Source organism: Camelus bactrianus, chromosome 20 (assembly GCF_048773025.1).
Source record: "Camelus bactrianus isolate YW-2024 breed Bactrian camel chromosome 20, ASM4877302v1, whole genome shotgun sequence".
NCBI classification, from domain to species: domain Eukaryota; kingdom Metazoa; phylum Chordata; class Mammalia; order Artiodactyla; family Camelidae; genus Camelus; species Camelus bactrianus.
This window is the reverse complement of record NC_133558.1, coordinates 4,940,803-4,966,882: the sequence shown is the minus strand read 5'-3', so window position 1 is coordinate 4,966,882 and position 26,080 is coordinate 4,940,803. Positions and strand designations below refer to the sequence as shown.

Here is a 26,080-nt window from a genome sequence, read left to right as displayed (position 1 = left end):
AGAGCTTTAAGAAAAAAAACAAGCTGTGAGTAAATAAAAAACAGAACTGCATCTGGAAAATGGAACAATGTAAGAAGGACCAAAAGAGGAAAATGCCGTCAAGAAAATCAATCAAAGCTGACAGGGAGATGTCAGCGGCAGAAAGGAAGACTGAGTTTATAACAAAGGGAATAACCATGTGGAAATAGGAAGAGAAGGAGAAAAATGGTAGTCCATTCATATTTACAAAACAAGCTTTATTTTTATAATGAAAATAGTATTCACATTTTGCTGAGTTTTTACTAATTTTAGTAGGTTTTTCTAAAAAGAATGTTATTATTAACTGGAACTTAAATTTAACATGGTGATGCATCATGCTGCTTTATTAAGCAAGAGAAACATCAGCTGCACAAGCAGTGTAACTAAAACAAGGAATTTTAAAGGTAAATTATTACCACCTCCCTTGGTGCAGCAATTTATGACTTAGACCAAAATATATAAATAGTGCCCTGTACATCACTGCTAAATCTTCCATCAGCCCATGCTTAGCTTGCTTATTCACCTCTTCCATAGCCCCAAAGCGTGAACAGGCTCACATGCAGTAGTAGAGAGGATATGTACCGCCTACTGTTCAGATTTCTAGAATGTAAGGCATTTACATAGCTGGACATGTAACCCTCCTAACTTGCTGTCTGTGTCATGAAATATCAACAGTAAAGCTTCATTCTCAGTTACAGGTTTTGAGTAGATTAGCGTGCGAACTCTTCTAGGAGTCTCACATCTAAACAATTCTCAAAAAAAAAAAAAAAAACAGAACATACATTCTTTTCAAGTGCACGTGGAACATTCTCTAGGATAGACCACAAACTTGGACACAAAACAAGCCCCAACACATTTAAGAGGATAGAAATTATTTCAAGCATCTTTTCTGACCACAATGGCATGAAACTAGAAATCAACCACAGAAAGAAAAACAAGAAGAAACAAAAAAAGACTGCATGAAGATCAAAAAACATGCTACTAAAAAACCAATAGGCCAATGATAAAATCAAAGAGGAAATTAAACTGTTTTCTGTCAATTACACCTCACAGTGAATGAGCTTATCACATCTTTTTCTAAAAGTGAGCTGGGCTTTAGAGGGAGGAGAGAACCTGAGGATAATGGACAGCCATCAAAGAAGACCAGAAAGAAGAAATTGAAACTGGCTAAAACAACAACAAAAGGTCTTTCAATTTTATGGGGACCATAAAAATGTTCCATGACTCCCTAAATGTAGCTTTCTAAGGAACCACAATTCCTCTACTCACCACCATTTAGTCTTCATTGTAAATGCTCAAGTTATGTGAGTTGTATTATAAAGGTTTGCATTATTTATAATTTTTTCATTTATTATTGTACTCGTCTGTTTTACATTTTATTAATACTTTTGTTTTGCACACACCTAATGGTCCAATGTGGAGATTTTTGAAGGTAAGTGTAAGACAGAAGAAGATTCTAAGCCTAGGTCCACGGACAATTCTGATAATGCCAATGGTTGAGAATTGCAATCTTCTCAGTCATTTTCATTGCTCAAGGGCAAGAGACACTAAGAAGCCAATTTACACTGGTTTATCAGTGGGTTTTGCATAGGTTGGTAATGCAGGCTGTTCGAATCCATTGCGCTTTGTTGGTGGCAAACATGTTCAAATGCAGCACTCGCTCCAGCAAAACTGGACACAGTTAATCACAAATCACAGCTGTTTGACAAGCAAAGATGACAATTATTTTTTATGGCCGTTAGGAATCTCAAAGTAAAGTAAAACTTTGGGGTTTTTTAGGGGAAAAAAAAAGGTGCGTTCAGTGAAAAGTCTCGAGAAGCTAGTTATTCAGCAGTAAAACTTACTGCCTTAAAAAAGAAAAGTCACACCAAGGTGAAAACATACCAGTGACAAGGTTCCACTCTTAAATAATATGGAAAGTTGTTGTCTTAATGACAGGTCCCATGAAGCTGAAGAGGTTCTGTACAGAAAACTGAAAAAATAAGAAATTCTCTATCCAGGTCAATGAGTCAACCTACATCTCCAATAAATGTCATTCTGTAGCTTTTGTGAGAATTGTAGATGACAGTGAAATTCCAGAAAATGTTTTCTACTGTGAAGGGCTGTCCCAAATAAGCAATGGCCAAGATATATTCAATGTTTGGTCTTCCTACCTGGTAACAAACAGTCTCTTTTGGAAGAGTGATGTTGGCACGATACTAAGGATGCCCATCAACGGTTGGCTCTGTGACAGACTTCGCCTGTCTTGCATAAAAAGAAAGTCCTAACATTATTATTACGGAGTCCAAGTCCATACTGCTCACCACAGGACAGACCAATATATCAAGAGACAAGTTGCTGGGGCAAGGAATACTGACTTTATTCCAAAAGCCAGCAGACCAAGAAGATAGTGGACTAATGTCCCAAAGAGCCATCTTGCCTGGTTTGGATGCTAGTTTCTTTTATACAACAAAGACAGGGAGATGAAAAAGGCAAAGTAAAAAGGTGATATGTTGTTGCAAATATTTCCTGGTTCCAGCCAGACTCTGGAGGGGATGTGTTAATTTCTTCTTTCCTGCAGTCAATCACAGATGGGTCTCGTCAGGATGTTTCCTGTGAGCTAAACACAGATATTTTAGCTTAACACTCAGGCATGGGAGTCAGGGTTCCCAGAGACAGGCCACTATGTCTACTTTAAACTATAAGCAACATACCTTTAGGGATTAACTTGTAGCGAAAGCAACAGAATACAAAGGTTAAAGTAAAAGAAACAGATCCAATATGGAGTCAGATTTGTTATCCCTGTTACGTGATCATAGCACACTTTCTTCACAGATGGGGGTGGTGTTAAAAGTATTAGCGATTAAGTGAAGGAAGTTCTGGACAATACAGACTTTGTTAACTATGAAACAAAGATCAGATGATCACTCAAGAATGTTTTGAAAACTGTTTGAGAACTTGGACAAAAAAACATGTAAGTTTCTGCTGCATCCTGAAACATGGTGACTTAAAGAGAACGCATTCTGGACAGAGTGTTGGAGCTGAGAGATAAACACCAGGAGAACTTCAAGGAAAGAACAGGTCATATTTTGCTGAGGGTTTTGCAGATGATGACTGACTACAGAAATCAACCTATCAAGCAGTTTTTTTTTTTTTTAATCACATGAACTAGTTGAACAAATCTTTGAAAAGCCCTGGGGAAAATATTTTGGCTTCAAGTAATAAGATTCTTGGATTTTAAAAGAAACTGAACCTTTGGGGAAATCATGCTGCAAAGAGGAATCTTGAAATATTTCTGCTGCTACTTTGGCTTGAGAATGAAGAAGGAAGTCAGTAAGTCTCAAGCCTTACTGAAATCTCTCTAGAAGGACTGTGGAATAAAACTGAAAAATATCTTCTTTCCTTCTCAATACAAGTGTGTGTCTGGATAAGGGACCCATCTCCAAGTCTCTTGCTCAGCTGAGAACCCGACTTTGAGAGAAAAGGAAGAATTTGTAAATTGCAAGATTGTATTATCAAGATGAGATTTATCGATACCTCCCTAGACCAGTTCTCTATTTCTGTAAAAGGAAATTATGCTGTCTTTCAGAAGAAAAAATTTTCTTTAGTTTTCAGCTTCTTACATGTGTGAGCAAGATTTTTATTCTTCATAAATATTAAGAGCAAAAATATAAATCATCTCATTTCAATGGAAAATGAAATCCATGTGTGTTTATCTCAAGCTCAACCCACAACTGAGTATTTGCACAGCCAAAAACAAACACAGGCTTGACATCAAATAGATGCATTTTATTCTGTACTGCTAGTTCCAAAAATAAAAAATTTTCAGAATGTATGAAGTTCTGAAAGAGATCAACACATGCGTATAATAACTTGTAATGTCTAGACCTGTGTTTGAACCTGATCACGTTACTTATTTTAAAACTGTTTTTCAAAGTCCAGTATGAAATGGTGTCTGTGGCCATGTTTGTATCTATTTGGCTTTGGCTGTGATTTTAGAGGATTTACTATTTAACATTCTCAATAAATGTTTATGTTGTAAATAACATTACTTCTAATCAACGTATAATCTTTACTTAAATAAAATATACCAAGTTTACCATTGAGAAAATTCGTTTCCATTTTGGTTCATGCCAGCTGTTACTTACCTCAAGAAAGCAGGTTTGGAGCCATGTGTGATTTTTATTGGGTTTTACATAATTTCTAGTCCTGAAATGATGAGTTAATATTGAAACAAGGGTAATCCAGGGCCATTTGGTCCATAAATATTCCTTTTGCTTTTATTAATGAAGATAATTCATCCAAAAAGCCCACACACATGGCTTTTAATCATGTAAATTAGTAAAGGATTAACGCCTTTGGTATATGTCCACCACCCTTTGGTGAAAGATAGCTTCAGCTGTGGTACCTGGACCTAACAAGACATTTTCATGTATTCAGCAAACATTTCCTGGGCACCTGATCTGCAGCTGATACTGTGTCAAGCATCCTTAGTGCTCTGTGCCTCACTTGTACGGACTCCAAATTAGTCCAGTGAGTCTCCAACTGCAACTTTGGCTGGAGAATTGGGTGGTTGATGCTTATTTGCGAAGGTGAGGTGAGAGAAATTCTGAAAATCCCCTCAGTTCCCTTAAAAACTTGTTTAAGTTTCACTTGGATTGGCTCCAACAGCATAAGCTAAGTGCAGTTCCAATAATACTCTGCTCCAGATGTAAGAGTTCTTCCCAGTCTCCCAAGGTTACATTGCCTTCCTCCAAAATAGTTTATTCCCCAACCACCCTCTCTTGCTACTTCTTGTGTTCAGTAAAAGCTGGACTTGTAACTCTCCTTAGGACGAAAAAAGTCTGGTGTTCACTTGATCCTTCACTTATTGCCGATGGTCCCCAATATTTTGATGAATTCTTCACCTTCATTCAACTTACAAAAGCCACCAGAAACCACAAATGGAAGAAAGAGGAGCGAAGAATATCAACTTGGCATCTTGATAAAGGACAAACCAAGAATAAATCAGTAAGTCCCTGTTGATAGAAATTTAAAGCACAAAATTTTATTTTCTTTTTAATCTGTTGCTATAAAGTGTTAGCCATCTTCGGAAACAGAGTGAATCTGTCAGTTTTGTGTTGACTGCCACATTCCCCGTTACAGACACCTCTCCCATCTGTCCCGAAGCAATGATAAATTTCCCTTTTTAAGCTTTTGATGATAAAAATCTCATCTGAAGCCTCATAAATGATCCTTTATTATCTATATTAATAATGAATAAATGTCTTTTGAATACCCCTGATCTTTTGCATTAATAGCACCAGATGTATTATAGATAACCTTTTGATTTAACAGCACAAACTCTGAAACAATATTAAACACTAAAAAACTGATCTTCCTGGAGTCACTGAGGTCAGAATTATAAACATTTCCTTCCCTTCTATGTGTCCATTAAGTGAGACTAACACCTATCAGTATTTATTTTTTCAGCGTGCGTGTGTGCAAGAGAGAGAGAGAGAGAGTCTTAGAAACTGAGCTCATAAATTTTTATTTTCTGCAGCCTTTGGTTTTTCACACATTCCATACTTCTTCTCCAACTTTTTTCTCGTGTGAGCTAAAGAACTCAACGAGGACAGAATTTAAAGAGTCCCTCTATCTTTCTGCTTCATTTCTAGACTTCTTTTTTTAAATAAAATTCATCTCTTCTTATTGCATTTCCATTTGGAAAAATGGTTGGAAAGATTCTGGCATGTATTACCAAAGCAATGAAAGGATCTTAAGGAAAAGCTTAGCTATTTCTTCTTCCAGTTTTTTGCTCATCACTGATTACTCTCTTATTGCTGAATGCTTTCTTCTCCCCATCACAGGTTTGTGCAGATGAAGGCATGTCAGAGGCCACAGAGCCGTGAATGGCCAGGGCACAGAGTTAATCAGGGCAGAGCCGAAACAATAACCCAGATTCCAGGCTCAAGTCGACTTCCTTGACCACATTCCAGGTTCACTCTCTTCCACATGCTTCAATTCTTGGCCTTGGAGCTGGCCTGCTGGTGGGTGAGCCAACCTGGGACCCAGTCCTGTCCAGCGGAGAGCCCAGGACCTGGCCCTGCAGCCCAGTCCACTAGCACTAACCTCAAGAACCCCAGGGTCCCACAGCCAGAGACCCTGGGACCCTGCTCTGCCCACCGGTGGGCCAGCACTAGATCAAGACCTGGTATCACTCACCAGTGGGCAGACATCAGCCCCAGCACAACCACAACTCTGCAGCCTCCCATTCCAGGACCCAGCCCACACACCAGCAGGCCAGTACCAGCGCTGGGGTCCCCTGGGTCCAAGCCCCGCCCACTGGCAGGTCGATACCAGCTCCAAGGCACTTCAGACCCCTCAGCCAGCCGCCCCAGGATCCAGCCCCACTCACCAGTGGGCCAACAGCAGCTTTGGGACACCCCGGACCCTGCAGCCAGCTGTGTCAGGACATGCCTAAAGAGAGAGAAATGAAAGCAACCCAGGCCCTGCCCCCAAGACCTCTGTGTGAGGTCTGCACTGGTAACAGAAGAAACTGGAAAATGAGACATCTGTGGATATTTAGAAGTTTTTATCAACACGATATCTATTTGTCCTTCCCAATAGCATCTCGATTTCTTTTTGAGAAATTCCTTCTTCCCTGTCATATGACATCTTGGCAGGACAATCAGTTCAGATACTCGACTTGCATCATGGAAGTTGGCTGGACAAACCCTTCCTCTCCAACACTTCATACTTGGGGGATGATTTGGTAGATACTCTTTTAATGATGCTGGCTCTTCAGAGAGGAGCAGAGCAAAAGAAGAGGAAGTCACCGGGTACCAATGGGAGCATCCTGCTGCTTGACTTCCCGCTATGAGCCTAGTTCTATGGTTTCAGCTTCCTAACCCTTCGAAGTTGCCTCCCCCTTCCCATTGTCAGCCCCACTTCTCCAGCTTTCCTGTTACTGTTGTGATCTTCTGACCGCCTTCTACTCTATGGCCTTTGCTTAAATTCGCCAGGGTCAAGCTCTGCTTTGGGTCTCCAACAAATTCTCTATGATACAGTCTTGTATACTGTGTGTCCTTGAAGTTGATTTTTTCTGTATAAAAAAATAGTAGGAGACAAGAGATCAGTTATTCTTGGAACATAAACCCTATCTGAGTAAACTTGATATACAGTAGCTTGGTTGAAAATGGGAAACCATCTCACTGTGGCCAAATGACGTCCAAACCCCTAAGCCTGGGGCAGCATCTTGGGTAGGCCTGCATGAAGCATGATGGACAGATGGGGAAGATAAGAAGCCAAGGCTGAGAGAGATCTTTGTGGTAGAGCAGAAGGTGACCAAGAGCACTGATACACTTAAGAGGCCACTAGCATGTGTAGGTCCAATGTCTGAAGCCTGATGCATAGTTTTATTCCTAATTCTGTAAGTGATCAATACCAAAACATCTAATTAGTGATTCAGCACAAAACAAGTACAAAGCCAATCAAGAAGCTACCCAGATGTGGGAGCAATTAATCCACAGGTGGGAAACCCCAGTTTGGGGGGAGGGAGTGGGAACTTGGAGAAAGAGACTGTTAAGAACCGTTGAGGATTTCAGGACTGGAGTCAGTGTGCTAGGATCCATTTCTAGAAGGCCACTGTGCTACCAGGCACAACAAGGGGCAGGCCATGCCACGGGGAAGAGGTAAAAGCTCAGATGGGTGAACATGGGGCTGGGCAAAGGAGGGTGTTCTGTGATGTGGGAGCTGGCTGGGTACCAGAGGTGACCCCACCACGCACAGTCAAAAAGCCAAGTACAGCTTTGCGGTTGGCCCTCCGTCTCCGCAGTTCCACACGCACAGAGCGGGAAGCTGTTGAAATGTTCCTCCATGAAACTGCAAGAATTCTATTTCACAATAGTGCACCAAGACAGTCTCACCAGCCTTCAGTATTTAAGAGAGAAGACCACCCATGGGTGTGTGGAAACACCAATATCTGCTCTCCAGGGCCACAGGAACGAAGTTCCAAATGAAATAGAATCTAAATTACTATCCTAACCGGAGACTTGGTCTTTTGCAGGTAGTCAGGGAGGCAAACGTTCAGGCCTCAAGAGCATTGTTTTGTAAAAGAGGGCATTTATGGCTCCAGTAACTGGAAGTTACTGAAGGTTTGTGAGAAGAAAGTAAAGGTGTTTAAGCAGTTTAAGTGTGGGGCTGGGTGTGCGCACTTACACGCGTCTCAACCAATAAATCTAAGTAGCTTTGCTGGAAAAAAAATATATGTATATATATATATATTTTTTTTTTTAATTAACAGACATTACAGAGCTATCATTTTTACAACAGCCATTTAAACACAGGAGTCATTTGAGGGCCTGTGAGACCCTGAGACCCAGAGCTTCACTCCTCCAGATCATTAGAGGACTGTTTGATATGTTTTTGCATTCATTCCACGGGCAGTCTTTGAACTCTGCTGCCTGTTTCCAAGGCTCACTTGCTCACTAATACATACGTGCACCTACAACCCAAAGATCGGCCGCTCTCTGCGTAAATGAGTAGAAGCTATTTAGCACATTTTACTTCCTTTCCCCCGTCTCCGATAACGTACTATAATTATATCTCAATGGGCTAACTTCCTCCTTTACTATTTGCCTACTGAATATGGTAGAGAAAAACCTTTTGCTCATTGAATTACTTTTATCCTCTTGGATGTCTTGATTTCTTCCTCTTCTAATTGCCCTAGTGTAACAGGGAAGAACAAAGCTGACTGCATGCTGGATCTGTTCCTTTAGCTCTAACCCTGGGCTCTGTTTCCCGGGGCTTAGCCGTGCTGGGTCTGCACCTTTTGTAAAAGAATGTTGCCTAGAGCCTGAAACGTACAGGAGAGCCCATTCTCCAGGCTCTGACCTTTAAGGGTATAATACTTTTCCATTCATAGAGAGATAAAAAGTTGCGGAACAGAGAATAGCATTTGTCTTGTGGGAGGTTTACAGGAACATGGTGATCTGACCTACGGGGACAGCTGCGAATGAATTTTGACACCAAGAAGTCTGCAACAGCCAACCACACCCTCCCCTTTTCAGAACAAAAGGAGCCTGCATTCTGATTTGGGTAAGATGATTCTCCAGGACATTCGTCTGCCATCTTCTCAGTCTTCTGGCTTTCCAAATAAAATTGTTATTCTTTGCCCCAACCACGTGTCTCTTGATTTATTGGCCTGTCGAGTGGTGAGCAGAACGGGTTTGGACTCGGTAACAGGTATAGGCTGCAGGTATCAGACAGGGATTCTGGGAAGCAAGGCTGGCAAAGGGCCTTGAATAAGTGGGTAAGATTCAAATAGGAGTGAAGCTGGAAAGGTGAGTTATAGGCAGGAGGCCCAGCTTCAGCACAGCATGGAAGCATCCAGGGGCATGCCGTGCTGGGTGTGGCACTGTGTGGGGTAGGCAGGGCTGTCCAGCACCTCTTCAGGGCAGATGATAGGACACTACGAGCAGCAGTCTGGAGAATTTAAATAAAGGCAGCCTTAGCTGCCCTGTCTGCAGCATTCCTGGACCAGCCAAAGGTAGAACCTAGAAAACCAACTAAAAGACAATTAATTCAATTCAACAGATTTCATCAGGACCTCATTGGTGCACACCAGTTTGCTGGGAGTGGTGGGAAATAAATAGTAAGACCTAGGAATATTCTGATCAGTATCCATAAACATTTTCTAGAATAATAAATGGGAAAAAAATGAATCCATGAATAATAAATATTTGGGCAAGAGGAGAAAAGGTAGCCACAAAGGAATAACTACATTGGAGCGAAAGCTTTGGGAAGAAACATATGGCTGTGTATTTTTCACTGTTAGTTAGATCTGAGTTCATGATGTGGGCAATATGTTCTTCTGTAGTTAAAGCAAAATAATCTCTTTGAATGAAACAAAATAATCATTTTAAAGTTAGCCAAAATAATGTTCTCCTAAATATCTGACCTCTCAAAATCATTAGATTCTCTTATATTGTTCAGATCATTTAAAAAACTCACAATGAGCCTTGTAAATTGAAGAAAGTTTAAAGAAACACAAAGAACCTAGGTATACTTTCTGAAAAAAGCGGTAACAAATATTTTCTGATCATGGTGTGACTAATATGGACATTGTCAGAAAAATGCCTCATCAACTAGCCTCTAGTCAAATGAAAGAAAAACAGAAAGAGAAATAAGAGGGGCTCGGGAGAAGGGGGGACGCAGGGAGCGATTGATTGAGTCATTCTATGTAAATAAATTTCACGGAAACTAATAAAATCTATAAAGTCATTTCAGCATGAGAAGGGAAGTCAGGAGTACATCCATTTAGATACAAAATCATGACTCATACTACGCTGTCCCTTCTAAAGACCACAAGTAAGCCAAAATGTTTTCAGAATTACATTTTCCACATCACCTGAGCTGATATATCAGAGTAATGTGAAATAGTATAAATTTGACTTTCAAAGGGGGTGTTTCAAACTGCATTTTCCAGTGTGGAAAATTAAGCCAATCCTTCTGAATTGATTAACTGCAGAAAACAAACCTGTGGGGGAAAAGGCTCTATTTTCTGACTCTCTGGGCTACTCTTCAGGGGAATGTATTTTTGATGTTCTCTGGGGGCCTGATAATGCAGGGTTGTCATTAAAAAAAAAAAATCACACATCACATTTAGTTACATATGACAGTTGCCAGACTATAACCCAATTTTAATTGGGGCGGCAGTGCAGCTCCTCTGTGGCTGTTCCAAGGTGGGAGTCTGTGGCTCTTGGCTTATTTATTTTGTTTTTCTTAGCACCGTGAACTGTGAGTATCCCACAGGGGGCACGTGGACAGGTAACACATTGTGGTTGGGGTTGTTCCTTTTCTCCAAGGAAGGGAGGAAGATTTAGAGTCAAATTAAGGAAAGAATCATCACTTTGTTTATATTTTTATTGAGGTCCTCAAGATATTCCTCCCCTAGTCCCCTGAAGGCTGTCTTGGCAAAAGGGCATTTGGAATCTCATATAAAACATTTTAAACATCAACAGTTTAAACAAATGCCTTGCAAACAGCATTTCAAGGAATGAAAGAAATAAGTGAATGCCCTAATGAGAAATAAAAATACAGATTATTTCCCAAGAAGCAAGGCTGTTTGATGTGCTTTTCACAGGAGCAGAGGGTAACTGACCCCTGGTACCTTTTGCAGAGTCCAGCCTGATGGGCCAGCATGTCCGAAGACAGCAAATGTCCTACACACGGGAAACGGGAAGTCTTACTATTTGGCCTTTTCTTTTTTCCCTCACCTGAGACCCTTTCCTGTTTCTTCTACCAGGGACATTATTTTAATCACCTTCAAAGAGGTTCTTGGCAAGAAGAGTTTGAAGGGGAGGAGGGGACAAGGCAATAATTGTTCTTAGACAAAGGCGGAGAAGAAGAGCAGCAGACAGGATGGAGCACAGAGCCTCCTCTGTGATGCAGGGCCCGCCGTCCCCAGATGTCACCAAAGCATCAGAATCTCTCCCTGCAAGAAAAATTGGATTAGCCACCGTCTTGTCTCCTAATGGACACACTCTGATCTTTAGAGCTTCATTTACTGGGTTAATAGTGCTTTGCCTGAGTTCCTTTGCTATGGGAAAAAAGAAAAAGGAAAAAAAAAAAACACCCTGTAAGAAGAAATATTCTGGGTGCCGTCCGCAACCACTGACACGAGTAATATCGTATTCATCACAGACAGACCTCGTATCTCATTACTGCTGGAGAGTTGCCCCGGAGGCATCTGAGCCTGGTCAGGCCAGGCCTCTCATGTGGAACCGTTCAGGTATATTGTGAAATGATTTAATGCGATAATAATGTCCACTTTGCAAGATATATTATGTTTTTCATAGTGGCTGATGGTTAATGAATGATACATTAGCAAACATCCCTAAACATTATTGGGAAATGCAGATGAAGAGATGGAGTTCTTTCTCCTACTCCTTGGCTTCCTCCCAGAGCGGTCCTCCCGCCGCCCTTCCCCCACGTCAACAGTAAAGATGGAAAACAGGACGTCCAAGAATCAGAAAACTTCGTTTATTTAAAAGGGGAAAAAAAAAAAAAAATCCCGGCTGTGAGTCCCTGCCTCTCAGCCTCTCCTTACCAGAAGGAGGGATGAATACTAAAAAACGTTCAAACGTGAGCTGAAATATCTCTTCTTAAATCAAATGAGAATCAATGAAAGTACGAACCTGAACAAATACATTATGTGTTGACCTAGTTTATTAGATGGAGCCGTTTACCCTGATTTGATTTATCTGGCAATACACAGCTCAGCTGTGAAATAAGATAAGCCGAACCCATTCACCTTATTTACTATATGATCGCAGCTCCTGTGAGCGCGCGCAGCCCTGGTTAAGAGTCTGTCAGCGTTTCCATTACAAACCCCTGTTTTCAGCAGCTGCAAAGACTCGCTCCCAGCTCCTGGCAGACCCAGACCACGAGCACAGGCCCTGGAGAGGCGGCTGGCATCGCTCTGATGATTCACCACCTCTGTTGCCGGGTAACCAGGAGGAATGGGTGTCCCGCATCCTGGGAGGCTGGTTCTCACCTGCCGGAGAGGTCAGGTGTGCTCCCCTTGGCACTTTCTTTCTTTCTTTTTTTTTTTAATTGAAGTACAGTCAATTACAATGTGTCCATCTCTGGTGCACAGCACAATGCCGCAGTCATGCATATACATACATATATTCGTTTTCATATTCTTTTCCATTAAAGGTTATTACAAGATATTGAACATAGTTCCCTGTGCTGTACAAAATCTATTAAAATCTATTTTTATATAGAGTGGCTAACATCTGTAAATCTCAAACTCCCAAATTTATCCCCTCCCACCCGGTAACCACGACTTACGACTTACCATACGATCCAGCAACACTTTATTTCAACGGTTCTCTCGTGGACACTTCCTAGCCAGATTAAATCCAAAATGTGCTCTTTTGTGTCCATTCTTTTTGGAATACGAAGACCTCCAGGGTGCCCAGAACTCCTCTCCACCACCGTGGAGGCGGTGAGGGGCTGAGCTAACAGGAGACACGCGCTGTAGGATTAACGAGCAGACCTGCCCGGGAGGCCAAAGGACGGACCCCGTCACTGTGAGTTTTTCAATAAACATCTACAATCCAGATGCCTGGATTCAGTGAAGACTCGGAGACGAAGGGACAGGGGTGGGGGTCGCTCTTATCAAAGTCTGGCTGAAGGAGTTTAATACAAGAACATTCTCATGATCTCCCAGGCTTATTCCTGTGGCAGCCCCACCAGGCAGGCAACTCCCTGAAACCACATCTGGGTGAGAACCTTCCGTGGGATCCTCCCTGGCGCATCTCCAGACTTGGTGGCACAAAATCGCGCAGCAGGAAGAGGGTGGGCAGAAAGTCTGAGGGATCTGGTGTTTAGCACGGGAGCCATCTCGTCCTTCCCTCGAGAGGTCCCCGCTGGCCTCTGGTCTGAATCCGGGCCTGGCTGCTGAGCTGAGCGAAAACTAAACGTGAAACCACGGGGACTTCTGGGTAACGCGGCCCCGGGCTCACCCCTGGCCTCTCCGGAAAGGCCACTAAACTAAGAGGAATGCAGTAAAACGCGCACAAAGCCCTCAAGACGGAGAAAACAGGAGAGGATGCAGCAGCAGATGAGCAAGTTCACTCAGTTTTTTTGGAAAGAGGATGGGAGGCTGGTCACTGATTTAGCAGAAGGGAGGGAGATGCTCTCCAGCTAGAACCCCCGCGATGCCTCCCACAACAGAGCAGGAAATACAGACTTAGCCTCTGAGTAAATCCACCTGGAGGGGCTCCAGACTCCCCGCCTGGCAGCGGGTGGGTGATGCCACCCTAAAAGCAGGAAGACATTGGCTAGCCCGTGGCGTGAGCCCCCCAGCCCCCTGCCCTTACTCTGCTCCCCACATGCCAAGGGCCACACTTGTGCTCTCAGTGCAAGAGTTTCGTCAATGGTGGGGTTTTTTGGGTTTTTTTTTTCAATTTGATGGAAAAATATTAGGGAGAGAGAGCAAAGCCAATAAAGAAATGAGGGGAAGTATTAATAAGAAAATCCCAGAACTGTGCAAGAAAAAAAAACATAACCTCAATATCCAGCAGGATCAGCAGTAAAGAGTATTCGTGAAGTTCATGGCCACGAACAGGGTGAAAAATGGTGACGAGAACCTTGTTGGGGAGACAGGGAGAGTGAGGTGAGAAAAACGGTGTGAGGGGGTCTTTAGCTACATAAGCAGAATGGAAACCGAGGGTCTAAAATTGGTAGGTGAATAAATAACCATATAAGCAGATTTTAAAATGGGAAAATAGAAACCAAAGAAACAGCGAGAAGAATTCCATGTGGCCGATTACTCAGGAGTGAGGAATGTGGGAGGCAAGCAGTAAAGGGAAAGGTAGGGTCAGAGTATTTCTGTCATGACTTTGGATTTAATTATAAGCCTTTTAGTATCCACAGACTCTTCAAAATAATATGCCAAAAAAAAAAGTGAAAATGTAGCTAAAAGTAAGATGTGATATCCCACTAGACTGGTAGGCTCCACCTTGCTTCTCATTTGGATTTATCCGTGAAGCTGAGGATGGCTTGGCCATGGGAAAGGGGAGGGGAAGGGACTGGAAAATGCCAGTCCCCTCGCCAGGGTCCCTCTCCATCCCTGCTCTCCACGCACACAGGGCTTTCATTCCTGGAACACTTGGGACCTCTCCCCCTCCTATACCCTGTACTGCAGAGGTTTTGCACCAACTGTCCTGTCTCCTCAATACATTCTCTCCTCTCCATTTTTCCTCCCTCCTTCCACTCTGCCCTCAGCTCTCAGACCCTAATACCGCCCTCATGGAACCCTGGTCAGACGCCGTTCTCTCAACTCCCATGTAACCTTGGGCTGCTCTTCTAACGCCAACGTCACAGTGCTTTCGTCCTTTGGTTCATGTCTCTCTCCACCACTTAGGCTACAAGCAGCAGGGTATCTACGTTTTTTCTCCTCTCCTCCTAATCCTAATCCTAGCACAGTACGTAGCTGCTCATAGAAAGCAGTCCAAGAGGTGCTGAATGGAAGAATAATTGGATGAACAGAAAGAAAACACAAAACAAGGAATGAACCAGGCTGACACTCTTTTAATGGAGAAGTGTGACACTCAGACACTTGGGTCAGTCCAGAAAGGACTCTCCTACGGAACTTTATGCTTCTCCAGCCTTGACGATCACACATGACAGCACTCAGAGGAGAAGAAGAAACTAGTTCCTTGACTCTGTGGTTAAGAAATATCCCTACTGAACTCTTTCACACTATTGGTGACAGTGTACATTTTTACAGCCATTAAGGAAAACAGGATGGAGTTTCTTCAAAAAATAAAAAACAGAACTACCGTATGATCCAGCAATCGCATTTCTGGGAGTACATCCAAAGGAGATGGAAACGACTATCCCAAAGAGATCTCTGCACTGTTCACTGCAGCATCATTCATTGTAGCCAAGATACAGAAACAACTAAGAGTCCATCAGAGGATGAATGAATTAGAAAGGTGATGTATGTATACAATGGAATACTATTCAGCCTCTAAAGGCAAGGAAATCCTGCCATTGTGACAACACGGATGAACCTGGAGGACATTACGCTAAGTGTAATAAGCTAGACAGAGAAAGACAAACACTGTGTAGGCTTACTCATACATGGAATCTTAAAAAAAAAAAAAGTCAAACGCAGAGAAGCAGAGAGGAGATTGTTGGTTATCAGAGACTGAGAGCAGAGAGGGGAGAAATGGGAGACGGTGGTTAAACCTTCAGTTATAAGATGAGTAAGTTCTGGAGACCTAATGTACAGCACGGTTACTGCGACGGTTAATTTTATGTCAGCTTGGCTGGGCTAAGGGATGCCCAGATCGCTGGTAAACATTATTTCTGAGTGTGTCTGTGGGGGTATTTCTGGACGAGATTACCGTTTGATTCAGTGGACTAAATGAAGTGACCCGCCCTCAGCCACGTGGGCATCATCTAGTTGGTTGAGGACCCACGTGGAGCAAAAAAAAAAAAAAATCAAAGGAAGATCACACTCACTCTTTCTCTTCTTGGGCTGGGATGTCCATCTTCTCCTGCCCTTGGAGCTCCTGGCACTCAGCCCACTGCTCCCATCAATGCACCTAACCTGGATCCTTCAGACCAGCCCACCTGGCGACTGAATACAGCACCAAGTGACCACAGTTGATGCCACATGGGACAGAAGAATCATCCTACCGGACTTCCTGGCCCATAAAATCAGGATCTATAATAAAACGGTCGTTGTTTTAAGCAACTAATGTTTGACAGTAATTTGTTACATAGCAACAGGTAAATCGGAAAGAACAAGCACTGGTGGGTTTGGGCTGGTCTGGTCTAGTCTGTGCCTGCGGGCTCATCTGGCGTCAGACGCGTGTCTTTGAGATAGTTGTCAGATCGAGAATGCTTTGAAGATGACTCCAGCCGCCTCCACATCACTGTCTGAGGTGAGGGAAGGAAAGGAAAACAGAACTGGTTCTGAGCAGATGCAAACCACTCTTGAGCACCTTTCCCCATTTCCCCTCCAGACTCTTTTCATCTTCTTTTCTCCATCTTTCCCCTCCAAGTCTGGAGTAGACAAGCATAGAGAGTCAAGAAGGAATTGCAGTCTGAGAAGCATTTCATATCCTTTTTCCTCACATTGATCTCCTTCCTCATAAGCAATTACTGGTTTCCCACCTACCTGTCTGAGAGGCACCGCCATATACCTATTCTTGCCACTCCGAGCTCCGGCGGGTGCCTGTCCTTCCAACCTGAAGAAGCACTCATCTAGGAGATGAGCTGTTCTAATAGCTTTTGCCCTCACTCTGTCTCAGTGGGAACAGGACATGCTCTCTAATTTTCTTGTTTGGAAGACTGAAATCTTTGATGCTGGCTCTTACACATGCCGTATTCATAAATACTCCTCAACAGTCGAAAGCAGCCACTGAGTGTCTGTTTAAAATTACAAAGGACTTTACAGACGAATTGCTGACTTTACTTACTCGGGGGGCTCAGAACATTTTGTTCCTAGTAAGCCCTTTATTTCTTCAGGAGCACAGATCATATGTTTACTGAGAGAGACACCCATGTCCCCAGGGATGTCTGTGGAAAGAGGACATCAAAACAGAAACAGGATGTCACCACAGCCTAACCCAGGCCACCTAGAAGCCAAGTACAACTGTAAATCCAGAAATAACACAAGAGGCCATCAGAGGACATCTGAAGGGGGGGTGAGAGGAAAGCCACCTGGTTTGGGGCTCCAGGACTGGAGGGACACCGTCAGAGCAGGGTGCCTCACGTCCCTTCACTGACTGGAGAAGGAAACCCAGACCCAGAGTTTCTCGACCCCAACCCCAACCTAGTCAGAGAAGGCGGTTCAGCGGGGTCATTCCTCCCCTGGGATGATCAGGAGGGCCGTCAAACAACAGCGGGCAAACCAATATCCCCCACCAGGAGGCTGGGTCTGGAGCCCCAGTAACTAAGCACCCAGGAGAGATGCCCTCCTTCCGGGACAACAGTCTGGAGAACAGTCTGGAGACTCCTCTTTCCTCCGCCTGCTGAGAAATACCAGAGCTGCCAGCAACAGGGAAGCCCCTCCCTGTCCCAGCGGAGACCCACTTCAATCAGCTTCTCCGATGACATGGAGGCAGCTAGTCTACAGCTTGACTGGGGAGACCCTCACTGTTGGGGGTAAGCGCCTGCCCCTGTGAGTCCTAGAGGCTTTAGTCACTTTCACCGGGGCCATGCAATAAAACACAGCCATCTCAAAAACTCTATAGCATTACACTTTTTTTCTTATTTTCCTGTCCTGAGTTATCAGCATCCTTTCTCCTAATACCCCAACAACTTACACTGGAACTGTATTAGAGGATACTTTCTTGTGATGTGAATTATCTGAATCGTTTCTCAAAAAATAGGTGCTGAGCCAGCAGGAGGCTGACAACATGGGTGTATTATGTTGCAGATGTGACCAGGTGGTGAGAAGATCACAGGTCACAGCACACAGAAGAAACTGTGAGCTAGAACTCTCCCGCGATCTCTCTCTCCAAATGTATTCATAAACCCCACGTTTTAAAGCCAAAGGATTCATGACTAATTGCTGAAAATGTTGACAAAAGATTAATTTGACAAGAGCAGTTGTTCATGCAATTTACTTTCGGGTACAGTGGAGTTCATGGATTGGGTCTTGACCTTGTCCCAAAATGGTTGCTCAGCTCTTTGGAAAGCCTGGCCTTGGATCCATCTCTGCCTCTGCAAAATCACAAACTCAGAGAGTTCTCCATTCATCCAACCCATTTTCATTTTCATTCATCCATTTTAGGAACAACGATAAGGAAAAAAAATGGTACAGAACCATCTCATGGACCCAAAATCAAGTCTGTCAAATTCTTTCCTGTGCCCATTTCTCACTTGACAGACTACCATCTCCTTTCCCCAAAAATGTAGGGGAGGGCGGGTTCCGGTTGATAAGCCCCCTCCAGGACCCCCCAGTCGGATGGAGGGAGGTTCTGAAATAGCTGGTTCCCGAACTTGATCAGACTTGTTTTGTCTGGCAAATGAATTATGTAAACCTTATCCACCAGAAACTGTTTCAAGTCAATTAATTGTTGTAATTACTTAAGATTTCTTTTTAATGAATATGGCTCTCCAGGGATTCCACGATATCCTGTCATCTGTAGGGCCTGATAAATGAAACGTGATTTGCGGCTCGCTGCAAGCTGAACCCTTGTACTTGAACAATGTCTGCTTCCCGCGTGCTCGTTAAATGGGAGAAATGCCCTTGATGGAGGCAGGGACGTTCATTAGAAACCAGCCCCAGTTAGCTTGCGAGCGAGGAGCTGAATGGCTGCCCCTCACCCTTCTGACTCTCCTTCTGGTCTCACGTCCCTCTGGAAGGGAATTAACCAAGCCCACGACCTCGGCAAAGCTGCACAGTATAATCATCATCGGCCTCGCCATTCCACCTCCCATCTCCATCAGGTTCGATAAATTGAGGTCTCAGACAGCCGTTTGGAGATGATGTGGGAGCTGCTGTAGGACGTGCAGGAATTATCTTCCCAGCTGCTGCTTTCTCTCCACTAGTATTGCACTCATCGTGAAGGATTCCTCTCTCTAAAAGTTGATAAAGTTGGGTGACTTCTTTCTCCCAGGGACACCCAGTTTCCAAGTGATGAGAATTAAATACAGCTATGGATGAGAGGATCTAAAACGGCACAACAAAGTGTTGACAAGCAGTCCCAACATCCCAAAATACAGGCGCCATCTATATTAGCAAACAAAACTCTAACAAAGCAAAGTCTTTAAGCATGTCTGTTGTCTTCAGTGGCTTTATTTTTGCCCAGCAAGTCATTTCGTCTACCCCCATAAAATAATGTTTTTCTGGGACATTTCTATGTAGTAACTTTGATTATCACAAAGTAGTTTCTAGCCAAAGTTTTCAGAGAAGATTAAAATAAGTGAACTTTAGTAAACACATGAAACTCTTATAAAGCATCATCACTGTCTTCATTGTCATAACTCAGACATTTGCCTTACAACTGAAAACGGTCATATGGGAAATACAGCAAGAAAAGTATACATTTGCTTTGAAATCCATCATTTTTCCTGAAATTTATAATTGCACTGAATTGTATGAAACTGGTTATGATGTATATGTGTAATAAAACACGTGAGCCAGAATTCTGCAAAATAATCAGTTACTACTCTTTAAACTTTGAAGCAATGTTTGTGGATTCAAAGTGAATTGGGGTTTCAGGCTGTTACCACTCCCTTACAAACTCACTAGTTCTAAACCAAATTTAAATAAGAGAGATTGTGTAACAAACACTAACTTACGGCCATAAGCCTTTACACTGTGCAGTTATCTTTCACTGTCTTAACATCATAACTTTAGGAAAACCCAAGAATATCAAAGACATTTGAAGATCAGGGGTCTTTTCAAAATCTTCAGTCAATAAATATTTGTTGAGTGGCCGATGAAGAGTTAGGCACCCGCCACACCTTTTAGTGACAATGGTGATCCACCACACTCATAGCCTCGTTTATTGCATTTTTACCATATGTCAAGTACTCTGTAAGCAAGATACAGTCCCTGACCTCAAGGATGTATTGAGCCTTTGTTTAAATAAAGTTGTACAGCAAGACAGACCAGCTAGATCAGTGTCCAGCCTCCATCTACTGCCCCTGTAACATAAGCATCCATATCCCATTCACCTTGTCTGAGCCAATGCAACAGTTGTTCATTGGGCCCACCCTTTACACAAAAGGTGGTACCCTGATGGTTAACAGCTGCCCAAAGCCAGCCCTCATGTCCACATTAAACAGCCGTGTGACTTTCGACAACTTACAGAAATCTTCTTATCTTTGTTTCCTCATCTGCAAAATGCAAATAATACCCATGATTATATGATATCACTTATATACGGACTCTAAAAAACATGATACAAATTCCATTTACAAACCAAAAACAAAGCTCATGGACATAGAAAACGAACCACTGTTACCAAAGGGGAAAGGGCAGAGAGGGATAAATTAGGGTTTGGGGGTTAACACATGTTACTATATATAAAATAGATAAACAACAAGGACCTACTGTACAGCACAGGGAACCATATTCAATTTCTTGTAATAACATACAATGGAAAAGAATCTGAAAAGAAAAAATATATGTGTATGTATGTATGTATATGTATAACTGAATCACTTTGCTGTACACCTGAAACTAACTTTGTAAATCAACTACACTTCAATAAAAAAATGTTTTAAAAAGAATATCATAAGTTCTTATAGATAAAAAAAAAAAAACCACGATGACGACGATGATGATGATGACAATGGAATGTACCTCTTAAGATCTGTGTGAAGAATCACATGATTTACTGTGTCATATGCACTTGTGTCTGGGACAAAGCAAATGACCAGCAACTGGCTTCCCACTGTTATTTTATCATCGTCATTATTATCGGAATTATCACTGATAAGAAAACAAAGGCACAGGGAAACTAAGTCCCCAATATTAGGCAGCTAGAACTAGAACCAAAATTCAGATCAGCTTTCTTTCCCCAAACTGACAACTATTTCTCGAACAAACTGCTGTGTGCAGGTCCGTAGCCTATCAGGAGGAGGTGGCGGCCGCGGGCCAGTGTTTTTCCTCCTCAGCATCAGCAGCAGTGAGCATAGGCATCATGTGTGACAGTCCTAGGTGACGGGCCTGTACGGGGACCTTTCAGGTAACTTTAGTTAGATGAAGTCTTTTACTCCAAGAGTCTGTAGAATGGCAGGGAAGTCGCACAGAACAAATTCTAATTCTTAATAGACCCCTACCCGTTATTGGCTTAGTTTTATGATAAAATTGATGCTCAGATTGATTAACATCCTTTGCCTAAGGTCACACAGAAAGTGGCTGAATAAGGACCTTCTGTTTCCCCGAATCCTGTGACCTAAAAATACTCAGAAGGGGCGGTGGGCTGGCACTCTTCCAACTACACGGTCCCTTCTGAACCCCCTCCTCTGACTGACAATTAAATACCTGGTAGGCCAAGTTCCTCTCATTTCACTTATTTTCAAACATTTTTTTTTTCTGGGAATTCCCTCCCATTTATATTTCTGAATCATACATTTCAGAATCGTCTTGTCAAACACACAGTTAATCTTGTCGGAACTGTGATGAGCATCGCATCAAACCTACCAATTAATTTGAGAAATTTGACTTACATTTTAAACACTCGATCCACCCATCCATCAATTTTGTTTGGTTTTCCTTTAATTGGTCAAGTTTTACTTTCTTCAATATATAAATTTTCATTCTCCTTAGGTAGATCCTAAACATTTCTGGCTCAAAATTTTCTAGGTCATTATTAAAGACATTTTGCTACTGTAAAAGGTCCATTTTCCATTATATTTTCTAATGGGCAATTACTTACTTTCAAGAACATGTTGCTTTTTTTTAGTTCTTCTTTTAACCAGTAAGTCAAAGTTATAGTTGTCCCATCTAAGTATATTCTTCCTTTTTCTTGGCCACATGGCTATCCAAATGTGCCAGCCTCCCTGGCAGCTGTGTGTAGGCCACGGACTACATCTGGCCAGTGGGATATGAATGGAAGGATGGGTGCAACTTCCAGGTCATCTCCCAAAACAGCTTTGTATATTTCTCCTGCAACACAGACTTGAGATGAGCCATCTCTAACCATGAAGAAGTAAACTTTATACAGCAGGAGTTAGCAGACTATGGCCTGTGGACCAAGTCTGACCCGTGGCCTGATTTTTGTATGATTAAGAATGGTTTTAAAATTTTTAATTGGAAAGGAAGAAAGAAAGGAAGGGAGGGAGGAAAGAAAGAAGAAAGAAACTTAACCAGTGATCCTTGGACTATCTTATTTAATGTATTGTATTTGGGGTTTCTTTGTTACAAGAGCCATTAATCTAATTAATCAAACAACTAACCTTTTTATTGTTAAAAGTTTTTCAATTAATCTCTTACAATTTCTACAAACACAACCATGCCATCTACCAACAATAGGGTTTGTTTTTTTTTTTTCAGCAACAAACATACTACCTCTTGTGTACTTTTTTGTCTTATTTTTAATAGCTGGAACTTTCAGGACAACATAAATTGATAGTGGCAATAGCATACATCCTTGTTTTGTTCTTAATTTTAATGACAGTGCCTCTAGCTCTTTGTAAACTATTGCCTTTTGATTGTAGATATTTTTCATTATCTTAAGCATATTCAGAAGAAAAACTGTTCAGTGGTTTTTCTCCTTTTTGATTTATCTTTTTCAAGTTTGGGCATCAAATTTACACTATTTTTATAAAAGGAATTGAAAAGCACCCCATCTATGCTTAGAAATGGCTGTGTAGCATAGAAATGAGCTATGATTGGAAAGTGAAAAAAAGTTATGTCAGAATAATCCAGCCCAAGAGCATTTTTAAAGCAATTCTTCAAAAACATTTTTAATTTCTTTCATGATTATATTCAGCTATTTATTTCTTGAATTAATCATGATCATTAAAAATCATTCATTTTGCCAAGTTTTCCAAATTATTACCATACACATGCATGACATTCTCTTTAAATTATTTTATTTCTTCAATATCTATTGTAATAATCACTTTCTCTTTTTAATTTTATTTTTTATTGAAGTGTAGTTGACTTACAATGTTAGTTTCAAGTGTACAGCAAAGTGATTCAGTTTTACATATACATATATATGTATATTTGCAGGTTCTTTTCCATTATAGCCTATTACAAAAAATTGAATATAGTTCCCTGTGCTATACAGTAGGTCCTTGTTATTTATCTGTTTTGTATATAGTAGTTTGTATCTGTTAATTCCAAACTCCTAATTTATCCCTCACTCCCACCCCGCTTTGGTAACCAGAGTTTGTTTCCTATGTCTATGAATCCATTTCTGGTTTGTAAATAATTTGTCATTTTTTTAGATTCCACGTAATAGTGATATCATATGATATTTGTCTTCCTCCATGTAACATATATGTGATATAATAATCACTGTCTTATACTGCTTCTTTGTCCTTTCTTGTTTTTGTTTTGTCGTTATTATTGTTTACCAGAAATTCCAGACATTTGTTAGTTTTTAATGTTTTCCCAAAAAAAAATTCTTGGACTTATTAATTAATTTTATTTTGTGTTTGCTTTCTAACAAATTTATCTTAGGTATGTTTGTTAGATAGCTCCTTACTTTTTTAATGGATCACTTAATTCTTGTATTTCTTCTTTCTCTTTTAACAATGGAAATTTGTAATGCTACAAATTTTATTCAGAGTGTACTAGTCACATCCAATACGTTTTGAGACACACTGGTCTTCTTTACTCTATTTTAAGATCGTGTGTGTTGTGGTTTGGCTTTCTTTGAAAGCAGACCCTGAACAAGTACTTGGGTATAGAAAGTTAACTGAAATGTGATTCTGGGACGATAAGTGAGAATGTGAGGGTAGTAGTATTGGGCAGGAGAAAAAAAAAAAAAACAGTAAAAGATGAATTAATTCATGTTTTAATGTTACTAGAAACTGGATCTCCATCTCTGAGAAAATGTTTACAACATGACTTGGAAATGTCCCTTTGAGGAAAGAGGAGGCTGGAGGATGTATCCATAAAAACTCTGAGGGGTATTAAACCCTCAGTTTGCCATGCCTGTGAGCTATGCACACTGGAGAAATCCTCCCAGCAGGAAAACAGAAAGCCATAGTAGTTTAAGGTAGGAAACTGCCACTCTTCATGAATGCTCTGCACCTCAGTTCCAAGTGAACCTCAGTAAGGTCCAAGGGGCCAGGGAGGCACAGAACAGCACCCACTACAGTGCGTCATTACGGGTTTGCTTCCATGTGTGTTTAGGAATGTTTTTTCCAAGCAGGTTTTTGAGTCCTAATTTTTTAAACGTGTATTCCTACACTTTTAGGTGTTAATACAAACACTACACATTTAAATATGTATTCTCAGTTGTAACATGTGAGGTTTTCTTTCAATGAAAGTGTTACACAATAATCTTGAGGAAATTGTACATTTCAGAACAATAAACATATTTTTTAGCATAGTGGTTTTATAGACTTCTTCCACCCATTCCATAAGTACCTATTCCAGCTTGCTATTATTCAAACGAATGAAAGAATCTTTTCCAAAAATTGCAAGAATAGTACAAAGAACTCCTTTATGTCTTTCATACATAAAAAAAAAAAAATCCAAATGAAAAGAAATAAAGAAAAAATAAATAAATAAATAAACCTCATAAGATGCATGTGTCTCTTTTTTGACTCTGTTCTGTTCCATTGATCTATTTGTCTTTTCGTATGCATGAACATCATGCTGTCTTGATTACTGTAACCTTATGGTAATTCTTAAAGTCAGAAAATATGTCTTCCAATTCTGTTATTCTTTAAAAATTATTTTGGCTTCTGAAAACCCTTTGATTTTCATAGAAATTGTAACATAAGCATTTAAAGCTGTAAATTTCCCTCTAAGCCTTCTTTAGTTGTATCCAACAAACTGATATATTGTATTTTCATTATGATTCAATTCAAACATTTTCTAATTCCCTTGTGATTTCTTCTTTGATCCTTGGTTTATTTAAAAGTGTATTAATTACTTTCCAAATATTTACTATTTTCATAGATATCTTTTTATTTTTAATGTGATTAAAATGTATTTTAATGCAGTTGTACTCTGTAATCAGTGAATATACTCTGACTTCAAATGCTTTTAAGTTTATTGAGATTTGTACTGCGCAGCATACACCAACCTTTTATGTTCTTTTGATGAACATACCATGTACTTTGGAGAAGAATGCCTTCTGCATTTGTTTGGTATAGTATTCTGTAATATGAATTAGTTCAAGATGATTGATGGTGTTCTAATACTTTTTTAATTTTTTTGTCTAGTTTTTCCATTAATTTCTAATGAAGGCATGTTAAAATCTCAAGCAATGATTATGGAATTGATTGTTTCTCCCTTTAATTCTATCAAATTTTAATTAATATATTTTGAAACTCTGTTTTTAGTCTTACACACATTTATGATTGTTATCACTTCCTAACAAACAGACTCTATCATTATAAAATGTCTTTGTCACTGATAATGTTCTTTGTCTTGAATTCTGTTTTATCTGATAATAGTTCCACTCCACTTTTATTATGGTTACTATTTGCATGATATATTCTTTTCTATCCATTTACTTTTGATCTGTCTATGTCTTTATATTTAGAGTACATTTCTTGTAGGCCACAGTTAGGCCTTGCTTACTATCAAGTCTGATCATCTCTGCCTTTTAATTAAAATATCTAGCCCATTAATATTTAATGTACTTGTTGATATAACTGGAATTAGATGTCTACCATTTTATTATTTATATTGCTGGTCCTCTTTGATTTTCAATCCACATTTCTTCTTTTCCTGCCTTAATTTGGATTCTTTGAATACTTTTAAAATTCCATTTTAATTTACCTGTTGGCTTTTTAGATTTACTTATTTTTTAATGGAAGAAACAGGGATGATAATATACACCTTAATTTTCCGCAGTCTTTTTACAGTTAATATTGTACCTCTTTGCATTTTTCTATGCTACCATTGGCATATACATTACATTTG

The 26,080-nt window shown here is 40.8% G+C and overlaps 1 long non-coding RNA gene across 1 annotated transcript; it reads right to left on the bottom strand.

Moving 5' to 3' along the window:
* Positions 1 to 276: 276 nt before the first annotated feature.
* Positions 277 to 7,203, bottom strand: LOC123614071 (uncharacterized). Its single transcript, XR_006721556.2, has 3 exons — positions 6,395 to 7,203; positions 4,146 to 4,977; positions 277 to 2,617 (listed from the first exon to the last, which is right to left on the bottom strand). It is a non-coding gene; the product is annotated as an uncharacterized LOC123614071 (long non-coding RNA).
* Positions 7,204 to 26,080: the final 18,877 nt, after the last annotated feature.